The sequence below is a fragment of the Artibeus jamaicensis genome, unplaced genomic scaffold (assembly GCF_021234435.1).
Source record: "Artibeus jamaicensis isolate MK-2021 breed Jamaican fruit bat unplaced genomic scaffold, CSHL_Jam_final contig_851, whole genome shotgun sequence".
Classification (NCBI taxonomy): Eukaryota; Metazoa; Chordata; class Mammalia; order Chiroptera; family Phyllostomidae; genus Artibeus; species Artibeus jamaicensis.
The window spans coordinates 6,244,727-6,252,467 of NW_026521986.1; the positions used below are offsets into that span (position 1 = coordinate 6,244,727).

The 7,741-nt window shown below is 45.0% G+C and overlaps 1 non-coding gene across 1 annotated transcript; it reads left to right on the forward strand.

Annotated features, from left to right (window-relative positions):
* Positions 1-350: 350 nt before the first annotated feature.
* On the forward strand, positions 351-501 carry LOC119034821 (small nucleolar RNA SNORA57). The gene has a single exon (XR_005079644.2). It is a non-coding gene; the product is annotated as a small nucleolar RNA SNORA57 (small nucleolar RNA).
* Positions 502-7,741: the final 7,240 nt, after the last annotated feature.

Genomic DNA, 7,741 nt, shown 5'->3' on the forward strand with positions numbered 1-7,741 from the left:
CCACAGACTTACAGACATGAGTGTAAAACCGACAAGCAAATTCTGAATGCAAAGTGCCAAGAAGAGCACAAACAATTTTGAGTAAGAACAAAGTTAGGTAAATTATTGGTTTTTAAGCTACCATAATTAAAAACATGTGGTATCAGTGACTGGGTAGACAAATAGGCGATAGTAATAAAACAGCAACTCTCAAACAGCCCACAAGGATGTGATCGCCTCATTTGCAACAAAGATGTATTGCAGTACAGCAGGGAAAGGATGGTCCTTTCAGTAAATGGTGCTCACTGTTAAGTATTCAAGTGGAAAAATCTTAACACCTGCAATGACCAAACACAAAAATCACAGCAAACCCTCCTCTTCTTGGTAGGGGTCCGGCTTGCGGAGGCAGAGAAAAGTAATGTAGGGAGGCAGAGGGAAGGGGCTCCGGCCCCCTCGGGCGTCATGTCTTCAGTGCCGATGGTTTCCAATCCGCCAGTTCTATCCTCAAGCGCCGGGACACTGGTAAAAAAAAAAAAATTACAGCAAAATCATAGGCCTAAATGTGAAAGGTCAAAAAATAAAGCTTCCAAAACATAACAAAAGTAATATAGACTATCTTCATGATTTTGGAATAAAGACTTTTTTAACAGAAAGCACTATCCCATAACAGAAAAGATTGACCTTCCATATTTTATTAAAATGAAAAACTTTTGCCCTGACCAGGTGGCTCACTTAGTTGGGTGTGGTCCCAGAAAGTGAATGGTCCCCAGTTCAATTCTGGGTCAGTGCACAAGCCTGGATCTGGTCACAGGTCAGGGTGTGTGCCAGAGGCAACCAATCAGTGTTTTTCTCTCACATCGATGTCCCTCTCCCTCCCTTCCCCTCTCTCTAAAAATAAATAAATAAAATCTTTTTTTCTTAAGTTATTAAATATTTAGCTTTTTTCTTTTTTAATTTTTAAAAGTTTTATTTGTTGATTTTAGGCAGAGAGATGAAAGGAGAGGGAGGAGAGAGAGATTGATTTGTTGTCCCACTTACGCACTCAATGGTCGATTCTCGTATGTACCTTGACCAGGGATCAAACCCAAACCCACAGCCTTGGTGCACCAGAATGATGCACTAACCAACTAAGCTACCTGACCAGGACTGAAACTATTTTTGCAAAATAGCACAATGAAGGGAGTGAAAAGGCAAGCCACAGAGTGTGCAAATATAATTGCAATGCATATAACTGACAAAGAATTTAGATCCAGAATAAGAAAAAGACAGATTACCCAAAAGAAAAGTAGGCCAAAGACCCTGAACAGGAAATTCTCAAAAGAGAACATTCCGGTGGTCCAATGAGCTTTTAAAAAAGTGCTCAGTAATGTTAATCACTAGGAAAATGAAAATTCAAACTACAATGCGATACCGCTGCTCTCACATCAACTAGCTAGATGAGAAAGGTAGACGACCAAGTGTCGGCAGGGACCCGGAGCAACTAGAACTCTCACGCAGTGCTGAGGGTGTGTAAATCTGAGCAACCACTTTGGAAAACTATTTGACAACATCCACCAAGGTTTTACATACGCTTGCTCTGTGACCCAGCAATTCTGTTAGGTAACGTACCCAATAGAAATGTGTACGTACCTGCGCCAAAGGACACATTCATAACAGCTTTGTTGATAGTCCAAAACTGGACACAACCCAAATGCCCATCAGCAGTGGAATGGATCAATTGTGGTGTGTTCGGGCCCTGGAATATTATGCAGCAACGAAAGAAAATAGACTGCTTCAAGCCACGATATGCACAAATCTCACAGACACGGTACGGTACAAAAGAAGTGGGTGTGCCTTCCCTAGGCTCTCTTTCCTCCTCTGCCGACTAAATAACGAGAACCTCAAGGACGTAGAAGAGGGTAGAGCTGTAAAATAGAGCCTGGTGAACACCGATACTGTGAATACTTACTGGGACAGGAACACACGCTTTGTATTGTGACCTGGAAATAACTGTGTTAAGTCACGAGAGTTTGGCGTTGATCTTTTTCAGCAGCCAGCAGTACTGCTGTATAGGGCAATGCACAACTAAGTGATAACAGACGGTATCGTCACAAAGTGCTGGAGAAGCTCATGACAAGGAGAGGCCACCAGGAGCTGGTGCTGTCAGGAAAGACCTCTTCAGGTCTGCAAGAGCTGGAATCAAATGCCTGGTAGGTCCCGGGCTGGTGTGGCTCAGTGGATTGAGTGCTGGCCTGCGAATCGAAAGGTCTTCAGTTCAATTCTCAGTCAGGGCACAAGCCTGGATTGCAAGCCAGGTCCCCAGTTGGGGGTGTGTGAGAGGCAAGAGATTGATGTATCTCTCCCACATCGATGTTTCTCCACCTCTCTTTCTCCTCCCTTCCCCACTCTCTAAAAGAAAAGAAAATCCTTTTTTAAAAAAAAGCCTGGTGGGTCGAGGGAGAAATCCTGACAGGTAAGGGTAGAGAGGCTGGGGCAGATGCTGTCTGAAGACGGATGGAGAGCAACTGTGCCTGCAGGTGGACCCCAGAGCAGGGCCAGCTTTTGCGGGCGCCCCTGTCATCCACTGAAGGGTCTTGGAAGATAAGGGTCAATTCTTTCCTCATGGATCTGCAGCCCACGGTTTGAAATGGCGTATGTGCTCCGCCCCCACATTCAGGACAGTTTCAACGGAAATGTATGTAATTTTTTTCTTTTAAAAACATGCCCCACTGTCTTCTCTCTGTTTCATAATTATCTACGTTGAAGAGAATTTATGGAGCCTGATGAATAGCTTAACATTTTTTCTTTGAACTTCCAGATGTTCTGACCAGATTCCAACATCTAGTTGACATTCCCAGCCCTTCACCAGAGCCCTTCGGTAATTTTCTAATCCTCCCAGGGACGTTCCTATTTCCTGCCGAGAAACAAGAAAACAACAGAGCTTCCCAAAGGGTGGTATGCTTCAGCCCCGAGGCTGGAATCTCCATTTTAGGAAAGTGTTTACAAGGGTGTAAAGCTCGCAAAGGAAATGGGACTCTGAGTATCCGGAAAATCCCCGAAAGGAGCGGGAGAGCTCCCTGTAAGGATTTGCGGCGTTCTTCAGCGGTATGGGCCTGTGTAGGAAGTACATTTTGATTACAAAATATATCAGAATGAAAGTGTATGGAACAGATCTGAGAAAAAGACAGGCAAAAACGGCCCCGACCTGGCACAGCTCAGCGGGTTGGGTGTGGTTCTGCAAATGGTCACTGGTTCCATTCCCTCGACTGGGCACAGACCTGGGTTGAGGGCCAGGTCCCCCAGGTGAGGGCTTGCAAGAGGCCCCTGATCGATGTTTCTCTGGCACATCAATCTTTCTCTCCTACTCTTTCTCCCTCCCTTCTTCTCTCCCTAAAAATAAATACAAAAAGTCTTTTTAAAAAAGGCAATCATAAAGGAAATGAGGGGGAAAAGGAGAGAAGCCAAAGGCAAATACTTCTTTACTTGCAAAAAGATCTCTTCAGTGCACTTACATTTTTTTTTGTTACAAAAATACTCAAACATACAAAAAATAATGTCATGAACCATCAGGTACCTGCCATCCAACTTCAACAATTATCAACATTTTGTCAATCTTTTTTGCCTATCTGCTTTTTTTGCTCTGGAGGCGAGATCAGCAAATTACACCCTATGGGCTAAATTGAACTTGCCTCCTATTTTTGTAAAGTTTTACTGGAAACCAGCCATACCCATTCATTTATAATATTATCTACACCTGGTTTCACCTCTGGCAAAGCTAGTAGTTGCGACTGAAATTTTATGGTCTGGGAAGCTTAAAATATTTGCTATCTTGCCTTTCACAGAAAAATTCACCAGTCTCTACACTGGAATATTTTAAAGCAAATACTGGACATCATATAGTTTCATTTTTAAATGCTTCAGTATGACTCTAACCGATAAGAGCTTTATTAAAGCCATGTTCATAGTAGAATTATTATAGCTAACAAAATGAATAACTTCTTAATTTCATCTAATACCTAATCTGTGTTTAACATTTCCCTAGTATCTAAAAAGGAAGTCTTTTTACAGTTGGCTTTCTCATATCATGATCTAAATAAGGTTCACACATTGCATTTGGCTAATATGTCCTTCCAGTGTCTCTTAATCCACTGATCCATTGTCATTTCTCCCTTACCCCTGTCCCCACTCACAATGCCCTCTTTTGATGACATTTACTTGTTGAAGAAACAAGACCAGTTGTCCTGTAGAGCCCCCACATTCTGATGAGGCTGGTTGCAACCTCACTATATCCGTTATCATGACCACAGTGCATTTTTGTGTCTGGGCCACATGAGGGTGACATGAGGAACTTCTAACTGCCTCCCCTGGGGAGGTGTGTGGAGAGATGTGGATGAGCAATCAGTCCAACTGGACCCCGTACTGCCACTCGGGGATGTGCAGGAGTGTCCATCAGAGCTGCCTTTGAGGCTCTGGTAAGTCAGACCCAGGAAGGAATCATGCTTCTTAAGTCTGTTGAAGCTCATGTTGCACAAGGAGGTGAGAATGAAATCATGTTAATGAGGACCGCCAGTTGAGTGATAAAAGAGAGAGTGATATACCATTTATAAAAATTAGAGGTACAAAGCAAATCAAAACAGCTCTACCTACTGGATAAGGACCCAGGCCTTTTCAAGGATCTACAGTGAACCCCAGGATGCGTGCCCACGGGGAAGGAGCAGGGGTGGGAGAGGCCGCGGACGAGGAAGAGGGAAGACCACGCAGCAGACGAGTAGGTGGTGCACTGACCCTTGATGTCGGGTCGCCCTGAACTGGAGAGAGGGATTAGCTCAACCCTCAAACAAATAAACCAACCAGAAGGGACTGTTTCCTTAAGAGAGACCAGCCTGTGTGTGATTGCCAAGAAAAGCCAATGTTTTTTGGAATCTGTTCCCAGTTTTTTGGCGGCGGAGACTGGTGAGCAGATCTGTCTGTCATCCCTCTAGCTGGCAAGGAGACCGAACTGAAATGGGATCCCCCACTCTGTGGCCACCCGGTCATCCTAGAGTCACAGAGGCTCAGCAGACTGGCCTTCACCAGCAGACAGACAGCAAGACCACAGAAGAGGCCTCCACCCGTGGGCAGGGGCAGCGTTTCCTGAGGGAGGCATAAGGGGTGCTGGACCAGGGGGTGCCGGAAAGGCAGCTACCTGGAAAGTGGGGAGTTTGGGCTCCAAAGACAGAACTTGCAAGAGAAAGCAACCCCACAGGACAACATACTTTTGAAGGCCTAGGTCTACAACTGTTATAGATTAAATTGTGTCACCCCCTCAAAAAAGATGCATTGGAGTCCTAACCCCCAGTCCCTCAGAATATGACCTGATTTGCAGATAGGGCCTTATAGAGATAACCAAGTTAATACAGGGTCACTGGGAAGTGCCCTAATCCAGTTTGACTCGTATCCTTATAAAATGGAAATTTGAGACATGTACAGTGGGAGAACACCATGCAAAAATTGTAGTTATATTCCCACAGACCAAGCAACTAGGAGAAAAGCCTGAAAGTAATATAATATTGACTATTAACTGTAACTGAAAAAATCTTAAAGAATTTGATGAGATAATGCTTTAAAGAGTTTACTTAGCCTGGTGCCTGGACCTAGCAAGCCTTCCAAAAACTCTAGCTATTTTCTTTGCCCACTTGAGTTTCATTGTACGACACACTGTCTTCATGACTGTGACCCTCCCAGATTCTCTCCTGGCTGCTCTGCTTTGACAATACATCCCCGTCATCATGGGCATTGTTGTCTTTGGGACTAGCCACTGGTCAGGATTATTTTCCTTGGCCTGAGTTCAGATTCCCAAGTTCAAGTGTTGACGTCTGAGGCAAAGCCCCAGGACTGAGCCCTTGCTTCAGCATCCGGCCTTCCAGGTCTCCGTGGCAGCGTGCTCCGAGAGCCTCTATCTCTTCCTGAACCGCCCGGGGCTTGATTGAATTTCCTCTGGGCCTCCGGTTGGCTTGACTCTGCATCCGGAGGTGGCCCATCTAAATCGCCTCATTTCCGAAGGTTTGGAAACCTGCCAGTGCCCCCTGGCCAGCGTCTCCCTCAGGGTCTCTTAGCCATCGGTGTCTCTTACACGTGGGCAGTATGGATTGGACGTGCTTGTGGGAGGCCAGGCTCCCGATGGCCCAGGTGTGTAGCTACTGGGAAGGACAGTGGCATCTCTGCAGGCCAGACACTAGAGGGTGTAGTTTGGGTCCTATTCTGCCTCAGCACCTAAAGCGCCCGTTCAGGAAATCACTGAGGGCGGGTTTGTCCCTAGATTAAGTAGGGTGTGTTCATTTTTCACAGATTTGATAGCAAAGCTTTCATTACAATGTAAATCTTCACCATCTTTAGACACCTTAGCCATCTTGGTCTTTCAAGTATAGAATCCTTTAGATAAGAAAAATTATGAGCTTTGACCAGGTAGCTCAGTTGGTTAGAGCATCAAGGTTTTTTTTTTTTTAATTTTTTCTTTATTGTTGTTTAAGTACAGTTTTCTGCCTTTCCCCCTTACCCCTCCCCACCGCCCCAGCCCTCCCCACCTCCCTCTCCTGTTTCCACCCCCAAAGATCTTATTTATTGGTTTTTAAAGACAGGAGAAGGGAAGGAGAAAGAGAGGGAGAGAAACATCAATGTGTGGTTGCCTCTCACATACCCCATACTGGGGACCTGGCCTGCAACCCAGGCATGTGCCCTGCCTGGGAATCAAACTGGCGACCCTTTGGTTCACAGGCCTGCGCTCAATCCACTGAGCTACACCAGCCAGGGCCTAGAGCATCATGTTGATACACCAAAGTCATGGGTTTGATTCCTAGTCAGGGCACATACAAGAATCAACCAAAGAGTACATAAATAAGTGGAACAACAAATCAGTGTCTTTCTCTCTCCCTTCCACTCTCCTAAAATGAACAAACAAATAAATAAATAATTGAATTAACTCTCAAAGCAAAATTATGTAATCATTTTTTATCTCCAGATTTCTGTTGGTTAGGAATTCAGACCAAACACAGAGGGCGTCTCGGGCTTCAGATGGCAGATGTTGGTGAGGCTGGAGGTTGGAGTCACTCAAAGGCTCCTCCAATCACTCCTCCGGGATTAACACTGGCCACCAGCTGGGGGCTTCAGTGGGGCTATTGGTGGGAACATCCACACGTGGCTTCTTTATGTGGCCTGGGCTTCCTTAAAACACGGTGCCTTCTTTCCAAAGGCAATTACCTAAAGAAAAAGAGAGAGCAGGGCAAAGGCCGTACTGCCTTTTATCACCTAGTGTATTAGTCAGAATTCTTGAGAAAAACAGAACCAATGGAAACACACACACACACAGATTTATTTTTAGGAATTAGCTCATGAGAATATGAACACAGAAACTTCTATATGAATGTTCATAGCAGCATTACTCATAAAAACAAAAACGTGGAAACAAGGGCCCATCTACTTACATATGGGTGAGTAAGACGTGGTACATCCACGCACCGGAACGCCATTCAGCAATAAGAAGGAATGAAGTACTGACACCTGCTACTGTGTGGAAGAACCTTGGAAACATCATGCCAAGTAAAATAAGCCATATACAAAATGACAAACACGGTATGATTTCAGTTACATGAAATGCCCAGAACAGGCAACTCCATATGAAGAAAGAGAATAGATTAGTGGTTGCTAGAGGCAGGGGGTGGGGGTGGAGTTGGTGATGGACAGTGACTGCCAATGGGGTGTCTTTTTGTTACAATGGAGATGCTTTGGAATGAGAATGTGGTGATGG